Source organism: Pholcus phalangioides, unplaced genomic scaffold, assembly GCF_987345545.1.
Source record: "Pholcus phalangioides strain wild (caught in Gottingen) unplaced genomic scaffold, Ppha-v1.0 ptg000017l_1, whole genome shotgun sequence".
NCBI classification, from domain to species: Eukaryota; Metazoa; Arthropoda; class Arachnida; order Araneae; family Pholcidae; genus Pholcus; species Pholcus phalangioides.
In genome coordinates this window covers 62,159,270-62,182,099 of record NW_028301610.1, presented here as the reverse complement: position 1 = coordinate 62,182,099, position 22,830 = coordinate 62,159,270, and the positions used below count along the sequence as shown (strand labels likewise).

General features: G+C 38.1%; 1 protein-coding gene across 4 annotated transcripts in view; it reads right to left on the bottom strand.

Annotated features, from left to right (window-relative positions):
* The window catches only part of LOC149074476 (5'-3' exonuclease PLD3-like), a 139,414-nt gene that overhangs the window by 56,051 nt on the left and 60,533 nt on the right, over positions 1–22,830 (bottom strand). Inside the window, exon 1 of one of the 4 annotated variants that reach the window (XM_089246965.1) lies at positions 17,576–17,852. The exons of the other annotated variants lie outside the window; for them this stretch is intronic. The gene's annotated coding sequence lies outside the window, so the exon portion shown is untranslated. Of the gene's footprint in view, positions 1–17,575; positions 17,853–22,830 lie in introns of those variants that run through there. 4 annotated transcript variants of the gene reach the window in all.

The window sequence follows — 22,830 nt, the reverse complement described above, 5'->3', positions numbered from 1 at the left end:
GCCTTCTGGAAATCAAGGTAAACAACGTCGACATTTTTGCTCTTACCCAAAGCCTTAGTCACGTAATCATAGAAGCAAGGAGGTTAGTTACACATGACTTCCCCTTCCTGAACCCATGCTGATTATCCGACAATACATTATTCTCGTCTATCCACTTCACAAACTGCCTTTTGATGATAATTTCCAAAATTTTCGAGAGGGAGCTCGTCAAACTCACTGGACGATAATTAGACACCACTTCTCTACTACCCTTCTTAAATATCGGAACAACGTTAGCCAGTTTCCAATCTCTCGGGACGATACCCTCAGCAACACTACTCCTGTATATCTGTGCGACTGGCCCCAACAATTCATTAGCACCTTCCCTGAGAACCCTGGGATAGATATCATCTGGTCCTGGTGCTTTGCTTGCACATACATTTCTTAGAAGATTTAGGACCTCCACGTCTTCCACTTGAATATCGTTGAGCGTTTTATTACCCCATGCAACACCCGTATATCGAATATCATTATCTCCATTAAAAACCGACGCGAAAAAGTCATTGAAAGCACTACCCATGCCTACATTGCTCTCTACTTTTGAGCCTCCTATCGAGAGGGGGCCAACTGTCCCCTTACATCCATTATTGACGTATCGAAAAAATGATTTTGGGTCAGAGCCAATGTTATCTGCCAACCTAGATTCAACTTGCTTTTTACTATCCCTTATCGCTTTCTTCAACAGTCTTCTTTTATCAGTAAACAATGATAGGTCACCTCGTCCAATTTTATACTCTCTGAATGCTCTTTTCTTTTCAAGATAAAGGTTCCGCACGCTATCCGTGAACCATAGAGGGTGTGATGTACAAACACGCTTTTTTCGAACAAAGGGTATGACGTCTTGCAAAACAGAGGACAGCTTCGTACTAAATTCTTCCCATTGACTTACCACCCCTACTGATTCCAACCGGTCTTTGAAAACTTCCGCTAACCTTCTTCTCAAAACATCAAAGTTAGTTCTCCGAAAACAAGGAACCAGTCTTTTGTTATCAACCTTACCCGAGGAAAAGTTACAGTGAAATCTGACGATACGATGATCACTGGAAGAAAACTCTTCCCCCACCGAAACATGTTCAACTAGATCCTCAGAACTAGTAAGAACTAAATCCAAAATAGCAGTACCCCTAGTGGCTTCTGATACATGCTGATACAAAAAATTTCGAGCACCAACTTAAGAAAGTCTCTTTCATACTGATTTCCAGATGAAAGGTTCTCCCAATCAATACCCGGGTAATTGAAAATTACCCGGGCAACCCTGCTGACCGTTTTTTATTTCGGTTATTTTTTCGGTTTTTATGAATTTTAAAGTTTTTACGGACTTTTTGCTCACCCTGTATATATATTGAATAGTTCTTCACTTATTTATTCCAGCTGCAACATCTATAAAGCTGGTGGGAGCTACCACGAATGAAAACAAGTCGCAGAACAAGACGCGTGTAGGCGGAGGACTACGAATAGCGGTACTGCACATACATTATTGTTCAGCGACATGATGTGGTAGCTACCAGTGGACGACCGGCCTAAATTAATGGTTTTTTTGACAAGACTGAATTTTTTGACGTTATCCCTGTGTCATTTTCACGACAGTATCAAATCTGAGCACAACATGTTAATAATACATTACGAAGTACCAATGTAAACAAACCGCGAAATACAAATACAAAGGCCACAACATACAAAATGTCCAACGAGGTGGCTGAAAAAAGATCTCCATAAAGAAAATATGGATGTCGAATACATATCTAAACTACACCCGTGTGCAAAATTAAGAGAATTTTCACATTGTGTCTATTTGAGGCATCTATTTGGACGGCCGCACACCCCTTCATGTGTTTGACAGAGGGTCCTGACTGCTAGGAGGTATAGAGAGGAGATCTTAGAGCCCTATGTTTGACTTTTCAGGGGCGCAGTTGACCCTCGGTTCCTGTTCTTCTGTTCAAGAAAAGAAACCGACGACTTTTTGCGTTATTCTAATTTTTTGAACCGGAGTTGTATATTTTGCCATTAATTCTTGAGCTGATATCAGCCACATCATAATGTATATGTGTCAAACTCCTAAAGTTAAAATTTAATTAAATGGTATATATATTTTTAATTGAAAGCAACATGTCGTATTTTAGAGTCGTGCATTTCTTTTAAAACATTTTCAGACCCAAGCATTCATTTTTTGGAATTTTCAAAATGTTTCTGTGTGCATTTTGATACTAAAAAAAAAAAAAAAATGCATTAACGTCAACAAATCTTTATTTTTTTTCCAATTTTATTTTAATGAAGAAGTAATTCATTCGTTCAATTTTTTCAGCCAAGACGATGCGGGGTATACTCATCTTCACGTACGATTTTTTATAGAATATCATTGCTAAATTTCATATAATAAATCACATTTTTTCCCGGAGGCACTTTCTCCTGGAAGCCACCTTAAAAACCCCCCTGGAAGTTCAACTTTCTGTGCTGCCTTCTGATGAAATCCCTCAAAAAAAGTTCATATATTCATTATATTTCTAACTCAAAACTTACACAAGCTTTTAAGTCAGGAATTAACTCCATGCGGTCAAAAGAAAAAATTCTACAGTGAAAAAAACCCTACACATTTGTGGCACCAGGGTCTGGAAGGGTTAAGAACACATGGAACTAAATAAGACGAAAATAACCATTAACATTCCTGTCAAAATACAATTATTATGCAAATAAAGAATATTTATAGTTCGAATTTCTTTTGTTGATTATTTTTAGCTCGAGTCCAAAATGCCGGTCGAAGTTGGTAATTGTTGGCTATTCCGAAACGATTCCAGGTATATATAGCCATTACAATTTTATTTTTCTGATTTCATATGAAGACACAGAGCGGAAAAGAATCTCATTAAAATATTACATCCTCGGTATTTTTTCATCTCTCATGTAAGTCATGATTCTCACTTGGATGTCGCAAGTCGAGTTTGGTCACAGTTCGTTCTTATCTTCTCTACTGTTGCTGCCGTTTTTTTTTTTTAATTATCATTTTTATTATTATTTTTTGTCGCTAATGATGTAATGAATGCGATGCTAGACGGCCGTCTGGTTCTCTCTCCCCGCAATAAGTAGACGGACACACTGATGATTAATGTTTCATGACAATGTCTCGCTTCGCTGTTTGGACGAACTCGTCTCGTTCTGAATGCGAATCACCTAGATGAGGTGGCTATAATTATAAGCGTAAATACCCTGCCTGTTGTTGGAAGCACCGACGTAAATTTAGTATCGGATGAAAGAGTAGAAAGAATAATTTAGAAATGCGTATACACAGAAATAGAGGAGCTTCTGTTTAAATATTGATAGTGTTATATCCAAAGTTGGGCGGAACGGATTACATTCCTTGTAGGCGAGGTTGAAAATCTCGCGGGTAGAACTACTGTATCACGCTATTCGAGTGGTAACGTTTGGCTCACCAACCTCATAAAATCGTTAATTTATCCTTCAAGAAGTATTAGTAGGCTGTGTGTGGGCTTTGGCTCTAGCTAAGATGGTTGGAATATTGGATACATGCACAAAAACTCCACTAATCTGAATAGCTTAAGGGGTGTCACGACCCCTGAAGTCGATTTTTCAAAAATGTAAATGTATACAAGAAAAAAACACTCTAAACGTGAATTTATCAGATTGCAGTTTTTGAGAACCATTCGTAAGATTAAAAAAAAACTACTTCACCAAAAATTCTGATATTTTGCAGAAATGTTTATTCAACAAGCATTAGCAAAATGAACCTCCAATTTAGCAATTGATCAATGGGAAGTATTTAAAAAAAATGAATTGAGATTTTGAAAATCTATATATTTTTTCAAATATTAAAAATTCATAAAATTCTAACGAATAGTCAGATATTCAAGTTCGCGGTTCATTTTACTAACAAATGTAGAATAAACATTTCCGCAAAATTTCGGAATTTTGGTGCACTGGTTTTTATTTCACGGATGAACTCAAAAATTGCAATCTGAGAAAATCACGCGCGCGTTCAAATCGTTTTTTATTGTATACATTTAAACAATAATTCATCACATCTTTCTTTATTTTGAAAGAAAAAATTTACCAATTGACACGAAATTTTTTGCAATTGAATGAATTTCACTTATGAAATAAAAACACTCACTTCAGTGTTGCGTTTTTACTTCAAGTAATCTATGAATAAAAAGGTTAAAGGCGTTTTACAAAGAATGCTGTTTCTGATGTTTTACTTGTGTTTGAAACATGATTTCTGAAAATCTGATTGATTGTACTACAGAATTTTATTATGATATTTTGCCATATATTGATAAAGTTATGAACCGAAATCTAAGGTCGTTTTGTATTTGTCTAATTGTCACATTGTCACATGTATTTGTCTAATTAAAGTGTGTACGTTGTAATGTTAATACACGATATGCTCAATGAAATTTTAAAAAATTCACACGTACGTCACCAGATTTGGGTGTAACTTATGAGCACCATCCAATACTTCAATTACAATACTTAAATTTACAAAACTTACAAAATTACAATTAATTGCAAAATTACAATACTTAATTTTGATAGCAAACCTGCACCATTACTAGCTGAATGTATTGTGGAAAAAAACAAAACATTTCATTCATAGAATTTTTTGCAATCGTGTTTCGAATATTACAGGAATTTTGCTTAAACTTTGACATAAAAATGACTTTTTCATACAAAATGATATAGGTAGTCCAAAATTTATTATTGTTTCCACCATTTTGAGACAATTTCTATAAAAAAATGTTATTAAAATTCACTTCAATACCATTTGCTAAGAAAGTGCCAAGAAAGGTATTCAGATACCTTAAATAAAAAAAGGTGCGTGGAAAAGAATAGGAGAAAAGACCCACCGCATGCGAAGGGTGATCTTGGATATTATGGGTGTCCGAGACACCCTACAAACGTACAAGTTTGCCACTTGATCTTAATTGTATATTATCATTTGCCGTGTCGTCGTGTCATTGACTCAAGACTAGGCTGATCATATATCGTCGGGGAAAAATACATGAAATGAAGTTTCGCAAAACGAGACAGCGCCGTTAGTCATCAAAAAGTTGCCAACTGTCGGCAACTGACGGCCCTGGATAAGACAGCCATATATAATCTCTCTCTTTCTTTTTTATGGGCAGTGTATTATTAATTACTTTCGAGATATATGGTTTTTTATTGGATTGCTGTATTTTAGTTATATTTGACATATTTTTTATGGGCATCTTTTTTTTCAGCCACCTCGTTGTGCAAGTTGTCTGTTGTGGCCTTTGTGTTTGTGTATTTGTATAAGAGTATTAAGTACTGGTCACTAATGCTACATGCTACGTGAGGTTTTTAACATAGAGTAAGCCTAGATGCTGTTCATGGGTGCTATATATTTTTACAAGTCATCTCTATTCTTTGACTCGCTGTTTGACATTTTCAGCTAAGTGGGCTTGAGCTAAATCCAGTCTCATCACGATTAGAGAAGGCTCCACCATGACAGAATGTCAGTGTCAAAATTTTTTTTGTTGGAATAGAATGGATATTAAAAAGGAAAGAATCGTTTGAGAATAGGACAGTGGTCTTTGTGGAATTATTACCGAGATCATTGGGGGGGGGGGGGGGGTGTCTAAGTAAATAATTATCAGTGATTCAGAGAATCATTTGGCTGTTAAGCCGGGTTTTTATATAGGAGCAGGTTTCTACAGCATTTTCACGCTGCACACGGCGCAGAAATTCTACTCCTAGGAAAACCCGGCTTTAGGACGGGATTACACTATAAAAGTTTGGTGAAAGGTCTTTTACAAAACTAAAAAAAAAAACAACCAATGAGCCCATTGGTTACATTCATACGCTTATTGATTACATTTTTTAAGTTTTACAAAAGGTCTTTTATGAAACTTTTATTGTGCAATCTCGGTGTTATACTTAAAACGTTTAAATGTATATTAGTTTAAAAATTACCACGGGTATTTTTTGTGTTAATCGGTTTGCTTTAACATCAACCAGATCATCGCAACGTACGATGCCATCGCGCATGTCAAATATGTAATACTTATCCTTAACCGTTGGTCATTCAAAAAGCAACGAATCTCATCGATTGATATCGAGGTATATTTCAATCCCCCGTAAGAATCTTATCGTTTTAATTTTAACTTTTGGACTCCATTAACCATTTCGGAGATTTCCAGCCTAGAGAATGACGACGGGCTTGGATTGGAATCAAAGCAAATGCACAGAGAAAGCACAAAAATTTGGAATCGGTCTTAAGGTATCCGAGATACGTTAAAAACGCTATTTTGGAAGAAAAAATATCGATTTCTTTATTGTAATTTTTTATGAATGCCCCATTTCTTGTTCCAAAATAGGCTTCGTTTCGTTTATATCACGATTAGAACCAAAGTTACGAATTTAATGCTGCGTTTTTACGTGAAGTAGGCCTAATCTGTGAACAAAAACTTTGAACGGCGTTTCACGAAGAACGCCATTTTTGACATTTTACACTCATGTCCATAAATTAAGGATAATTCAGAATCACACAGAAATCGAAATCTCAAGTAAAAATTTCACCTGTAGAATTATCACACACATCTGCAAGAATGATATGCAAATTTCAGGAAGCCACCAGATGATGCCGATAGTACGTCACAATGACGAGAGTGTAAGAGGGGGGTGTATAAGGAATGGTGGCAAAGAAGTGAAATTGTTCACAAGAGTTCTGTAAGGCGCTCAGTGCCATAAGCGAATAGTTATGACACAGAGGACGCGTGTGGATGATTTTTTACGTGGTAGAATTATCGGCCGCCTGGAATGTGGGCGTACTCAGATGGAAGTATCCGAGGAACTTGGAATTGCCAAAAGTGTCATCTCTAGGCTTTGGCAACGATTCCGAGATAACGGAAATGTCAGTAGACGTTACAGTACAGGTCGCCCCCGAGTTACAACGCCGAATGAAGACCGGTATTTGGCAGTAACTGCCAAAAGAAGCAGACGGAGCACAGCATCCGACCTGTCTCGTCAGCTATCTGCAGCCACGGGTACCACAGTTTCAAGGTAAACCGTGTACAGACGTTTGGGAGATATTGGTCTATATGCTCGCAGGCCTGTCAGATGTGTTCCGCTCACGGCAACTCACTGTCGGCAGCGATTAGCCTGGAGTAGAGAACATGCAATGTGGACATCGTCACAGTGGGCTTGTGTGATGTTTTCCGACGAGTCCAGGTTTAGCTTGCAGTCTGATTCACGTCGGACTTTCATATGGAGAACGCCAGGTACCCGTTACCACCAAGACAACATCATTGAACGACACCGTTACGGTGGTACAGCATTGCTCGTTTGGGGTGGAATTATACTGGGTTCCAGAACAGATCTTCATGTTCAAACCGGAACCACGAAAGCCCAAATTTATCGGGACATCATTCTGGAACAACATGTATGTTTGTTTATGGGTGCCATGGGCGCAGAATTTGTGTTTATGGATGACAACGCCCGTCCTCACCGAGCAAACATCGTAAACGAATGCCTTGAATCTGAGGATATAACCCGTATGGAATGGCCAGCATTCTCACCTGACTTGAATCCGATAGAGCATGTGTGGGACATGCTTGGCGGACGAGTTGCAGCCCGTCAACCACCTCCTACATGTGTACCGGAACTTCGGAGAGCATTGCTTGCCGAGTGGAGTGATCTTCCCCAAGATCAGATCGATCATTTGATACTCAGCATGCCTAGGCGTTGTACGGAATGTATTTCATCGCATAGGAGACATACAATGTATTAACCATCACACCAACCATGTAATAGTAAGTTTTTGTAAAGGAGATATTTTTTACAATTGCTCCAGGGAGCAAAAATCGTAGTTTTTATGAATGGTATCATACATACACCTTCGTTTTTGTTCTTTATCTTTTGTTTAATAAATGGGCTTTATGAATAAGTAACGTTTGTTTTGTTTCTGAACCTTTATTTGCCGGAGCTGGCATTATCCTTAATTTATGGACATGAGTGTATTTGAGTTCGAAACATTTTGATTTCTAAAAATCGATCATTTGTATCATTACAAAAATTTAATATGATATTTTGCCATTCATTGTTAAAGCTACGAATCGAAATCTAAGATCTATCCCATGCATTTGTCTAATTACAGTGTTTAATACACGATGTGTGGATGAAATTTCAAAACCTTCACACGTACATCAACAAATTTGAGTTTAACTTGTGAGCATACTATACAAACCTTCAAATTTTTATTCATAACCTGCATCATTACTGGCTAAATCTACTGTGAAAATAACAAAGCATTTCGCTCATGGAATTTTTTGCAATCGTATTTCGAATATTACATGAATTTTGCTTAGAATTTGGCACAAAAATGACTTTTTCATAGAAAATGACACGGGTAGTTCAAAATTTATTATCATTTTAAGGGGAGTTGATACCTTTAAAGAGGGATTTAATGTCTTTAGGCGGACGTAATAACTTTAAGGGGACTTAATACCTTTATAACATAGTGGAACACTATGCTCTAATAGAAATATCATTAAAAATACTATTTGCATATAACCATTGATTTATTTCAATTTTTTTTAGGTAGCCGAGTATATTACCACCACACCACTCGGGCTATTCAAAATCACGTGCAAAAAATTTAAAATAAATCATTGGTTAAATACTATTTTTAATGATATTTCTATTGGAGCATACCTTTTCACCACGTTAAAGATATCAAGTTCCCTTAACAATTTTGAGACACGTTCTATCAGAAAATGTTATTAAAGGTCACTCCAGTACCATTTTATAGAAAAGTGACAAGAAAAAAGTAGTCGGATACCTTAAACTGTTAAAGCGGTGTTAGAATTAATGTGAAAAATGACATGGTGATGTTTAGTAGCGTATTTACAGGGGGCTAAGCGGGATATAGCCCATGGCGGCAAATTCAGAGGAGGGACAAATTTGAGGAATGAGTGGCCAAGAAAATTAGTAGAACGCGAGAAGGGCGGAAAAATTTTTATAACCCTCAATAAATCCACCAGTGCTCAGATAGCACGGGACTAGGTTAGTGAGTGATCAAAAAAGCGACCTAGATAGTTATGAAGCACGTGAATGAGCAAAACAGCGACCTACACAGATAGGTCAGTGAGTGACCGGTGACCTATAGCTTGTGCAAGCATGTTAATGACCAAAAGAGTGACCTAGAAAGTGTGAAAGCATATTAATAACCAGAAAAGAGTAATCTAGAGCATTTGGCATGCTTGTGAATGACGAAAAGAAGGACCTGGAGCATGTGTAAGCGTGTAATGTAAATGACCAAAAGCAAGCAACCATGTCAGTGAACAACCAAAAAAGTAACTTAGAGCATGTGTGTGTGTGTGTGTAAGCATGAAAAGTGGCTAAAAGAGTGACTTAGAAAGTACGTGAACAGGAAAGTGACCAAAAGAGAGACTTAGAGACATAGGTGTACTTGCTGGGGGGGGGGGGGGGGGAGGAAGACAAGCGGATTACAGCATAGAGTTCCAGGAAAGAGTAGTCAAGAAAATTAGACTAGAATGGGAGAAGGGGGCGGCAAAATTTGTGTGGTGTCTGGTGACCACACGATTGACCGATGGCACAAGACAGCGTGTTACGAAAAATAAATACAGTATAATATTTGAACGATAACGGAAAGTTACTGATATAGGCTGAGATCAGCATTCATATGAACAAGTGGGGCATTTACCCATGGCTCCATAACTTATCAGGCCTTAAATTTTAACCAACAAACTAAAAAATTTTCACCCTGGTCGTAATAGGCATGGATCCAGGACGATGTGATGGGAAGGGCGAATTGTGTAAGTTCCTCTGATCGTCCCATATTTTACGAGACACAAATTTTCCCATATTATTGGTCTCTTGGGAGGGGCGGTCATTCACTTCCTTCCGCCCCCCCCCCGGATCCCGACCAGAGTAGAGCCAGTCATCTTCAGCTGCGAATGAAGCCAACAAGCTTCTCAATTGGCGCCCGAGTGGCGCAGTGGTAAAATGCTCATCTTCCAATATGAAGGTTACCGTCAAGGTCCACAGGTTCGAATCCGGGCATAGAACGTTAGGAACAAGTTATTTACCTACTGAGCCTGGGATGAGTACCGATAAATGGCGCGTTCATTTCCCACCCAGCTCCACTGGTTGGAAATTGCCGTATGGTGATATATGACCGGACTTGATGTGCAGTAAAGTAGCCAACTTCTCAGATTCAAATGGAGCGAGGGCAGGCATCTTCAGCTGGAATGAAGCGGAGCCAGCCAACTTATCAGATTCAAATGGAGCGAGGGCAGGCATCTTCAGCTGGAATGAAGCGGAGCCAGCCAACTTCTCAGATTCAAATGGAGCGAGGGCAGGCATCTTCAGCTGGAATAAAGCGGAGCCAGCCAACTTCTCAGATTCAAATGGAGCGAGGGCAAGCATCTTCAGCTGGAATGAAGCGGAGCCAGCCAACTTCTCAGATTCAAATGGAGCGAGGGCAGGCATCTTCAGCTGGAATAAAGCGGAGCCAGCCAACTTCAGATACAAATGGAGTGGAAACAAATATCTTCAGCGGCGAATAGAGCTAAGACACAGACTTCACATTCAGCTACGAATGAAGCGGTTGCAAATGCATTCAGGGCGATGTGTCGGAGAAGCGACTTATTGTGTAGCTGCATCGGCTCATCCCATATTTTACGGGACAGACAAATTTTTCCCATATTATTCGGCTCTTGGGAGGGGCGATCGCTTCCGAGGATCCGCGCTTGGCTGTGTCTGATTACGCAACGGGGTTCAGTCAAACGGGAACATTTTTGGTCGAAATTACAATGTAAAGTGGGTCGTTTCTGCCAAAAGGGAACATATCCACCTTGTTCATTCACTTCGGTAATTTTTCATTCAAAAGAAGACATAATGTCCTACTGGCGTTAAGGTATTATTTTTCAAAACAGCACATTTTTCAAAGCCGCATTTTACTGTAGAACCTCTCGATAACGGACACCCATATGACCAAAACTTTTGTCCGCTAACGAGGAGTGTCCAATAATGGATAGTAAAATACAAGATGTCTCATATCGACGTAATTCAGAAATGTAACCGTTGGTGGACGTGTCCGTTAACTGGAGTGCCCATTATGGGAGGTTCCGCTGTAGAATGATCTTGTTTCTTATGTTATTCACGAGAGAGTGGTAAGGGTACCTTACTTGGGTACGTGAAACCTCCTGGAATCAACCGGTGGCGTAGAATTTTCCAATTTTTCAGCCTTAACCAGCTCCAATTTTGATCGAAAGGTAACATTTCCACTAACTTTCTTTCAGAACGGAACATTTACAAAATTTGAATGCAGATAATTCCCTTGAATGTTGATCAAGAGAAACATAATATTTAAATATTCTTATACTACTCCCTTATGCTATCTATTAAGCTATTTTCTCCTTTTGTAAAGCAGTCCATTCCGGAATTCTATTGTAAATTTAGCAAAAGTGGAAATGTTCCCTTTTGAAAGCTCCTCAATTGTGATCAATTCATGTCCCCGAAATTGGTCAACGTGTGATCAATTTCAACAACTGTCAGTGAAGAACATAAAAAGGATATAACTGAACACTTTGTAAATCGGATTCATGCTCAAATTTTTTGGATCATGGTTCTTACTCGACAAAACTGTTCAATTCAATATTAAACTATAGAAAAAAAAATGTTCAAAGCCCCGATGCAACATGGACTATTCCGAAAGTATGATTTTACAAAACAAATTCTGTACGTTCCGGGGAGAAATAAATATACTTTACCGAACAGGAGTAAAGCTATGAACTTCTTGCGCAAATGCACTAACACCTTATCCATTCATAATTGCTTCACTAATAAAAACATAGACCACACCCACGTAGTAGTGAGTAAACAGTCGATGTCTTACCTCTAACAAGAACAGCGTCAGTAAAATCGTTTCTAAATAAGCGGATCAGTCGCTGGGATTCACACGAATGTTTGCCACGTTTTAAGCCGGTATTACATAATAAAACTTTTATAGTGTAATCCTGGCCTTAGTAATATGCTTTTTATACTTTAATAAAACATTTACAGTGTTTCTAACAACTCACTTTGATAATCAGTGACAATAATATGCGCCAATAACATCTAGAAAGTGATTTTTAACATACTCGTATTGAATAAAGTTTAAAAAACGGCAAAGAAATAGACTATACACGCTCAATCCATAGCCCGCGGGCCAAATGTGGCCCTCGGAGTACCTGAAAGAGAACTGAGCGGCACATTTCAGATCACTCAAGTGACTCGCGGTGCAGTTCCAGATCGCCTAAGTGCCCGGCAATATATTCCCAGATCACTTAATTGACTGCTAGCACATTTACAGATCACTCAAGCGGCCCGTGGAGCACTCCCAGGTCATTTAAGTGACCGTGGCGTATTTACTGATCATCGCGGTACAGGTTCAGATCACTGACGCGGCCCGAGGCACATTAACAGATAACCCAAGGAGCGCGCGGCACAGTTGCAAAGTACTTGAGGGAAAGTGCTCGAAATCCATCCCCCGTCCTAAATTCACCCCCCCCCCTTTAATTTGCATTTACATAGTTTCTATCTTGCGAGAGTGCCAGGAAACACTTCAGAACCATTCAGTTGACTACTTGCAGTGACGAATTTGCTTTGCTTTCTTCATTTACGCTTTAATTTTCAGAAATAGTTTTTGTTATAACTTGTTACAGTGCGTAATCAACTTTGAACAGTTATATTTACGTCTTACAGAAAGTTTTTATCAGTTAGCGATTGATAATTATAGACTGCTACTACAATATTGCGTTGCATAATCTCCACATGGCATGGACTCTACAAGTTGCTGAAACCGTTGAGGAAGAATATTAGCCCATGTTAACGAAATGGCAGCTATTAATTCCTTCAGATTAGAAGCTGGTGTTTCGGAGCTTTTAACAGACCTTTCAACCTCTTCCCACAAATTCTCAGTTGGATTGAGATCGGGTGACTGAGGGAACCATTGAAGCGATTGAAACTCTGAATCATGTTCCTCAAACCAATCCGAGATAATTCCAACCCCGTTTGAGGGTACATTGTCCTGCTGGAAATAGGCATCATCACCAGGAAACATTATGGTCGTCAACGGGTGCACGTGGTCAGCAACGATGTGGAGGTAGGTGGTGGCATTGACAGATGTTTCCAATGGAAATAAGGAAGCAAGAGTTTACCAGGAAAATGCTGACGTAATACTTGAATGACCCCTATGGAGTTGAGTTATTTAAAAATCAGTTTTTAAATTATTTTTAACACTAAACAAATTTTCAGAATCAATGACTTTGTTTAGTGGGGACGGTATATTTGGGCACTTTCCCTTAATAAAGCGCAAATAAAAAATTTGGATAGGTATATTTCTTAAAGTAATTCCGTTTCTCCAGTTTTATCAACCAAATAAAAAACGTACCTGTTTGATCTGCATGTGTGGCTAAACAACCAATTTACAAATTTATGAAATTTAATATGAAAAAAATAAATTTACGTCTATCGTAATTTTTTCTTCCACTTACCAGCAACTTATATCCTGTAAGGCGGTGATTCCCAAAGTGTGGGTCACGTAAATGAACTAAGGGGGTGGTGAGAGATTCCCCAAAATGAAAACATCTGAATAAGAAATTCAGTTTTATTTTTCGCATGGAAAGGAACAATATGTCAAAACTAAAAAATGCCTCGACTCTCTCTCTCTCAGCTGAACAGCTACTTACCATAGACGTATCGTTTTATGCAGTGTTTCCCAACCTTTCTGAAAATAAGGACCAGTAAAATATCTGAAATAATTTGCCAGACCACTTGTGTCCCGTATTACCGGACATACCTGTAATTTTCGTTGTTCTGATTTCATTTATACATTTGTCCCCTTTTATTCAACGATACTTATTTGAATTTGTAATAATCACCAAAGTCGTAATACATAGCGTTTTTATAATATAAATTATGTTATGAAATTGATATATGGCAAATATTGCAAATATTCATCTCTCATATTTGTCAGTTTTAACGTTTTTTCCGCAATTTTAATTACTATCGGTGATGATCGGTAGCAACCCTTCATTTCCACACCCTTCAGTGAATTTTAGCAGCAAATTAGCAAATTTCATTTAAAGCAATAAATTGCAATTTCCGACAAAATTTAGTGATATCCGTATTCAAGATTTCATTCTTCTAGATGATGTATAGTGAACTTAAGTATGAAGGTATAATTTTATTTGAATCCATATGGATAAAAATATTATTTATGTCAATTACAACGGGTGAATTATTTTATCAAGTCCGCCTGCGGAGCACCTATGCCATCGTCGAGGACCACCTCTGGTCCACGAACCATAGGTTGAGAAACGCAGACGTAATGTCATTTTATCAAATTCTACATGTACAATAATCAATAGATTGAGTTAATATTTGTATAGCGGGGATTCATTAAAAATCGTCCAATTTCAAAATATGTAAGCATTTTTCTATTTATTTGAAAAACAAAAAAACCCATAATACTTTTAATGTAATATATGAATGTATAGGGTAGCGGTTCTCAACCGGTGCTCCGCGACCGCTCGAGGAAAATAAATTAAATCAGTAACTTTGATAAATAAATAAGGCTTATGGGGCTCCGACACAGAAATTATATAATGAAAAGGGCTCCGTGAGTCCAAAAAGGTTGGGAACCGCTGGTATAAGGGAAATGTCTACATTTTAGATCAAAGGTGCACAACCTCATGCCCGCGGGCCAAATGCGACCCACCAGTTTCACCACCTTCGACCCGCGACAGGTGTACTGCAAAAAAGTATCAATACGCACAATACGATAAATGGTTAAGCTGACCATTTCCTTCATAAAAATACAGGAAATTTTGGTTCATTCGTGATATCACCAGTTATCGTGAAAATTTGTTAAAAGCAAGCAAAGTTGTCATAGACAAGTAAAATGCCAATCGTAACCAAAAAATTGTCGTAGACAAGTAAAAATGTCAGTCGTAACCAAAAAGTTGTCGTAGGCAAGTCAAAGTGTCAATCGTAACCGAAAAATTTCCATAAACAAGTAAAAATGTCAATTGTAACCAAATAAAAAATTTTCAAAGGCAAGTAAAGTTGCTGAAAGGCTAAAATTGCTTTAATCAATCGGCGATTGATTAAATGTAGGTCTGCTGATCGCAATAAAAATGTAACTCACCAAAAAATGTATATATTTGAAAAATATGGTGAGATAGATGTATTATATGACTATAACTAATTATCATAATATAATCATGAAGTCATATGGTCACCCGAAATATATATGTTACGGTAAATGTGATAAATCGGTTACTATGCATACTTACCAATTGTCAGGGTATGTTTGATAAATTTATCACTTTTACCGACGAATATGCATAATACCTAAGCGTCGTTGGTAAATTTTACAAATACTGAAAACATTATCACATTTACTGGTGACTGCGCATAATAACCAAGCGTCGTTGGTAAATTTGATAATACTTGAAATTTATCGCCTCATCTGTGGTTATGCATGATACCTAGCGTAATTGGTAAATTTGATATAAATATGAAAAAAAATTCCAAATGAGTCTAGTATGTGTGATGAATATAGTCGGACCTCGATATCATGATAACAAATTTTACGATCGTAAAAACTAAAAACGGATCGATTAAAGCTAAAAACACGTAGGTAGTTTGAAGTTTCATTATAAAACAGTCTGCCAATTGAATATTGGAAATAATTTGATTTCATTCATCATTGATTATGTAAATTAAAGCACGTTTATCAACAAAATCAGGAATGTCCCGGAAAACCAGTATATATGGTCATTCTAAGAGGTGGAATCGCAGATGAAATTCTTGTGAAAAGGGTGTCGCGCTTCAAAAAGTTTGGGAATCATTGCTGCGATGCATATATCTATGGCATACATGTTCAACCCATGGCCCGCGGTCCAAATATGGTCCTTGGAGTCATTTAATGTGCCCCGCGACAAATTACCAAACCACGCAAGTAGCTCCCGATAGATGATCAAACCATCTTAGTGGCTTTCGGCACATTTCCAGATAATTTTCAAGCTGCCAACGGCATATATTCAATGACTCCAGTGACCTCAAGCTCATTTCCAAATTACTTGATCGGCCCGCGGCACACGTCCACTTCATTCAAGTAGCTCGTGGTATATCTGAAACCTGCAGATCACTTAAGTGGCCCGTGGCATTTTTGCAGATCAGTTTAGCGTCTCTTAGCACATTTCCAGATCATTTAAGTGACTCGAAGAGCATTTCCAGGTCATTTAAGTGACTCGAAGAGCATTTCCAGATCATTTAAGTGACTCGAAGAGCATTTCCAGATCATGTAAGTGACTCGAAGAGCATTTGTAAATCATTTAAGTGACTCGAAGAGCATTTGTAAATCATTTAAGTGACTCGAAGAGCATTTGTAAATCATTTAAGTGACTCGAAGAGCATTTTCAGATCATATAAGTGACTCGAAGCGTATTTCCAGATCACTTAAATTGCCCGTGGCACATTTATAGATCACTTAAATTGCCCGTGGCACATTTATAGATCACTTAAATTGCCCGTGGCACATTTATAGATCACTTAAATGGTCCGCGGCATATTTCCAGACCACATGAGTGGCTCGCGGAACATTTCCGGATAACTCAAATGGCCCGCGAAAAGTTTCCAAATCAATGAATGGCCCGCACTCCCGAAGATGCTGAGCACTGTGATCTATGGTTTATATTTATTTACATTATTTATATTATTTACAACTGGAAACTACTTCATATATATATATATATATATAGTATCACGAGAACTCATAGGGTGTGACCAAAAATATCGATATAAATACAGAAAATCACTCTCATATATTGTTATTTAAAAATTTTAAAATCAATCCTTACCAGTGAATTTTTCCAGCCACGGATAATTCAATAAATCCACCGATAAAGGACGGATTAAAATTAGATCGAGAGTTGAATATGTAGCCGATAACTTTCGATCTTATTCCGCCGGTCACTTAGATCGGGTGTGTATAGTGAAATTTTTTAGTAGAACTTCACAGGACTAGTGAAAGTGACACAAACCAAAGAAAACACCACCTCTCTCGTTTCTAGATCACTTGAGCGGCTCGCAACACGCTTACGGATCACTTAAGCACTTTTATAGATCAGTTTACTGTCCCTCGGTACATTCCCAGATCATTTAAGTGACTCGAAGAGCATTTCCAGATCACTTAAATTGCCCGCGGCTCATTTATGGATCACTTAAATGGTCCGCGGCGTACTTTCTGATCGCTTGAGTGGCTCGAGACACATTTCCAGATAACTCAAATTTCCCGCGAAACATTTCCGAACCAATGAAGCGTCTTCCGCAATCCGCAAAAGGTTGAGCACTGATCTAAGGTTTATTTACAACCGGAGAAAAAGAGCACTTCATATTACCAAAGCTCATAGGATGATAAAAAAGAAATACCGCTATAAATGCAGAAAATCATTCTCAAATATTGTTGTTCGAAAATTTTAAAATCAATCCTTACCTGTGAATTTTTTTTCCAGTCACGGATAATGCAATAAATCCACTGAGAAAGGACGGATTAAAATTAGATCGATAATTGAATACGCAGCCGATAACTTTCGATCGTAATCCGCCGGTCACTTAGATCGGGGAGATTATAGTGAAATTTTCCAGTGGAACTTCACGGGACTAGTGAAAGTGACACAAACAAAAGCAAATACCTCTTTCAAGTCACCTTATATATCAATTACTCTTCTTTTTTTTTTCTCGGCAAGGTAGTTGCGAATGCAGACAGGTTTCCTCGCCAAGCGATGTGATAGGCCAAGAATGGATAATGTCAATGATGGGAATAAATATGTGTATATAATAACGAAAAGAAAAGAACAAAAACAAGACACACACACACACACGGAACGAAAAGAAAACCAAGAATAGATTGCCTCGTTTTCTCTCGAGAATCTTCGTAGACATACTATATATTACCAACGTCAGAGACTTTAAATCTTCTCTGGGTGACTAAGCACATGTAATATGTATGAAAATGTATTCGTAATGTAACGCTATTCACGTGAATATACTACTTCCATCTCTAAGACATCTACGGTAATAAAGACACTTGTGTGTGTGTATAAATATATAACTATATTATTCTCTTTTATATACATCCCGATGGAATATCATTCACCAAACGGACAAAAGCTTTGACCAAGTTTTAATGTCTTTTTTTTTGTTTAATGTTGAAATTTCTAATGATGATGATAATGATGATGGTGATCAGCTTTTTTTTTTTTTAGCAGTGATTTTTGTAAATAATTGTACAGCGTTGTAATTCCGTGGAGTTCTTTGGAGGGTATAGAAAAGATTTTGCTAGTGTTGCACTATTTTTCTTGAGGTGTCGTAAAAGTGGGTTACGTTGGCCTACTTTTATAAAACTTTTTGTTTAATCTTAGGCCGGTATTACACTATAAAAGTTTGATAACATCCCTTTTATAAAACTTGAAAAATTCAGCCAATAAGCTTATCGGTTGCATTTGCTCGAATGTAACCTTTGAGCTTTATTGGTTGGATTTTTTAAGTTTTATAAAAGGGATTTTATCAAACTTTTATTGTGTGATACCGGCCTTATAGGCTGAAATTTACACTACCATAAAACTTCAAAAATGTACCCATCGGTTACATTCAAGCAAATGGAACAGATAAAATTATTGGTTGCATTTTGTCAATTTTTATATAAAGGAACATTTATATAACTTTTACAGTGTATAAAGACAAGATTACACTATAAAAGTTTGATAAAAGATATTTTATGAAACTTTTATAAAGTAATGCCAGCCTAATACCGACCTTATACTATAAAGTAGCAAATAATAAATACTGCGATTTATGTGTATATCAATATGTATAAATTTTATTTTGCTCTGGACGGATTGTTGTAATCCCTTGGGCAATCACGTGGGTGAATAATGTTTATTTGTATTTTGTGCATGAATGTGTGTGCTGATGTGTTATAACATGTGTTTGTTTGTGTAAATAAATTTCAAATTTCGGGGTATTTTTATAGTTCAAACCTTTCTCTAAAACAGTGTTTCCCCAACCGTCGGGCCGCGGCGCGGTACTGGCAACACCTTCCATAGCAGAAAGCCTACGCGCGAAGCTCACTGAAGTCGTCCATTTCACCTATAGCCATTAGATATACTGCAAAAAAAAGGGGAAGATTTCGCATACGTCAGCCTGCTTTATCCAATGGCTACAGGTGAAATGGGCGACTTCAGTGACGTCAAAGCTTCGCGCGAAAGGCTTTCTGCTACAGAAGGTGCTGGTACTGGGCCCCTAACATTAGTGAGTGATTCGCAGTTTCATTTTTCCCATTAATTTCTCGTTAGTTGTGCGTATGACCGGGCCTTTCACTTGCACAAAAGAAATTTACCGGGCCGCGGGCTTCCAAAAGTTGAGAACCACTGCTGTAAAAGACTGATATCTTCTTTGGGTGACTAAACACATGTAATATGTATGAAAATGTATTCGTAAAATAACGCTATTCACATGAATATACTTCCGCCTCTAAAAACATCTACAGTAATAAAGACACTTGTGTGTTGTGCGTGTAAAAATAACTATATTTCTCTTTTATATATCTCAATGGAATATCATTTATCAAACGCACAAAGGCTTTGACCAAGTTATTATGTCTTCTTTTGTTTAATGTTGAAATGTCTAATGATGATGATAATGATTAGTCTTTTTAACTGTGATTATTTTTAATAACTGTACAGCATTGGAATCCTGGGAAAAAGTTCTTTGGAGGATAATAGACAATATTTTGCTAGTGTACGCTATTTTTTGCAAAATAGCGACAATTACAATTACAAGAAAATTGGCCTACGGGGCTCGCCATAGAACTTTGCTACTTAAAAGAGCTTCGCGAGTCAAAAAAGGTTGAGAACCGCTGCTCTAAAACATACAGTTGCATATGCACTTATGTATTTGCATATAATTCGGCCTCTACTCATAAGTTACTCTAAAATCTGTTGATGTACGTGTGAACGTTTTGAAATTTCACTCTACATATATCGTGTATAAAAACACTGTAACATTAGACAAATACATGTAATAGTACTTGGATTTTGATTCATATTCTTAAAAATATACATGTCAAAATATATTAAAATTTCGCAATGATACGATCAATAGATTTTTAGAAATAGAACGTAACTTTGATTCTAAGCGTCACATAAACAAAACAAAGCCTGTTTTAGAATCAGAAAGAAATGGGACGACTTTTATGGAGAAAAAACGATATTTTTTTCCTCCAAAACGACGTTTTAAACGTAGTCGGATACCGTAATTATACGTACTGTATGAATATCAAAAAAGAAAAAAGAGATTGGGAATGTGTAGATGAGAGGAGAGAGAGATTCCAGAGGTTGTATCAGGTTCTGAAGAAGACTAGAACAACATGTATTTTGTGATCATTAGGACGGAAATAACGATCCCGTGGATATTCATAAGCTCGTCCTGCCGTATTAGACATTGAGTGAATGTCGACACGTGACCAACGGGTTATTGACTATTTATACGTCCATTAGATTAATTCAGGCAGCTTAATATCAACCGGCTTCTGGTCTTTACTCGGTTGTTATTATTAGCCACAGCCCCGCGGGATCCGTGAAAGTTTTCGTGCAGAATAGTGCGCATTTTTAGACTGGGTGTAACAAGTAAATGCAGTCGACGTTCGTTATAACGACCAGCCCTCGTTCCGCGGGGAACGGTCGTCATACAGGGACGTCGTTATATCGAACATTTGAAAAAAAAATAGGTTTTTTAAGGTATCTGAGACTACATTCGCGGGAGTACTTTTTCATAAAAATGTTACTGGAGTGAACCCAAGTAGCGTCACGACACCTGAAGTCCTGACACCTGACTTTTGGAAAATGAATTTAAAAATACTTAATTCAATTTGGAATCAAATGCAAGAAATTTCGTGTCAATCGATTGATTTTTTCTTTCAAATTAATAAAGAAAGTAATCTATACATAGGCGCAAGCAGAATTTTCGGGGGGTTTCAATTTTTTTTTCTTCTCAGGGGGTTTTACATTTTTTCCTGCAGAATAACACTATAATCTCGGCTTGGGAAGGGGTGAAACTTCAACCCCCCCCCTTTGCGTACGCCAATGAATCTACACATGTAAAACTGATTTTGTTTTGTCTGTCTGTTCTCTATATAAGTCTACCCTCGCTTCCAAAGCACGCGACGGCTTATATAACATAACGATACCACTTTAACCGTGTCCTTCTGAATTGGACGGTTAATGGAACACAAATGCGTGGTACTCGGGTGCATAGCGCCTTCATGTGGAGCTTTCGGCACACACTACCGGCAAATATTGTCTTACCAAGTGATGCTGCAACAATGGATATAACAGTGGTCAAAGTCACTCGTGAATTCCGCTTGGGTACTACAGCAATATACCGATCATCAGATGGAAGTGGTCACCCTGGTTGACTGGACACATGTCTCCGGTCAGCTGTTTGCTTGCTTGGGAATTTCTTTCGTAATCGGTATATTGCTGTAGTCCAAGGTTGCAATATCACGTGGTAAGACACTATCTGCTGGAACTGAGTGTTAACTGCTCCACGTGAAGGGACTACTACTACTAAACCAGACACATGCACCTCGTCCATATTCCTCTGCGGAATCTCTAACGAATTGGTACATGTTGGAATGTGCGTGTACGTGTTGTGAAACGTGGCGTGAAGTTTGTTTCTGTGTAATGCTTGTTATATGTAGTGCTGCATCTGCCACCAGTTTTTCTAACTATGACTGAAGTGTAATGATTGAATAATTTATCGTTGTAGGCCTGTTGCTCTCTATGGCGAGACTTTTTAATTGGGAGATCGGCTCGCATTTGCGCCTTGAAGTTGGGAACCACAGGAAAGCAACTTCAGCCGACCACCACTGAGGTGACGGTGGGGTTCGAACCCGGATCCTCGCGATGCGAGTCCGTCTGTATGACCACTTGACCACCACAACGGCCACGTGAAGGGACTGTATGCGCGAGTACCACGCGTTTGTATATGACACCAATGCAGGAGGGACAAGATTAAAGTGGTGTGTCGTAATGCCATATAAGATGTCGCGTGCTTAACTTTTCGAAGCGAGTGTACAATTTTAGACTGATCGTCGCCAAATTTTGTACCACACGAGGTCCGTCTTGAACGATAGGCTACTGTAAAAGTTCGTCAGAGCTGGGCAAATGCCTGAAATTAGCGAAAAAATATCGAGCAACAATGGTTTTTGGGCCTCAACAATCACTTTCGGAATGTTTACTTTAGTTACTGTGGCTTCCTAGCAATGCGTTTCGGGCATGTGTATGCCTTTACAATAGTTTGTCACTTCTTTAATGCTACTAGTATTACGTACAATAGTTTATGCCTTTACAATGTTTTGTCACTTTTTTAATCCTCCAAGTAATTGCAGAAAAACCTGGCAGCGCTGGGTATCATAGCTAGTGAGTTATACTTTGAATATACACTGAAGAGCCAAAAAAACTGGTCCACCAGCCTAATATCGTGTAGGGCCCCCGCGAGCACGCAGAAGTGCCGCAACACGACGTGGCATGGACTCGAATAATGTCTGAAGTAGTACTGGAGGTAATTGACACCATGAATCCTACAGGGCTGTCCATAAATCCGTAGGAGTAAGAGGGGGTGGAGAACTCATCTGAACAGCACGTTGCAAGGCATCCCAGATATGTTCAATAATGTTCTTGTCTGGGG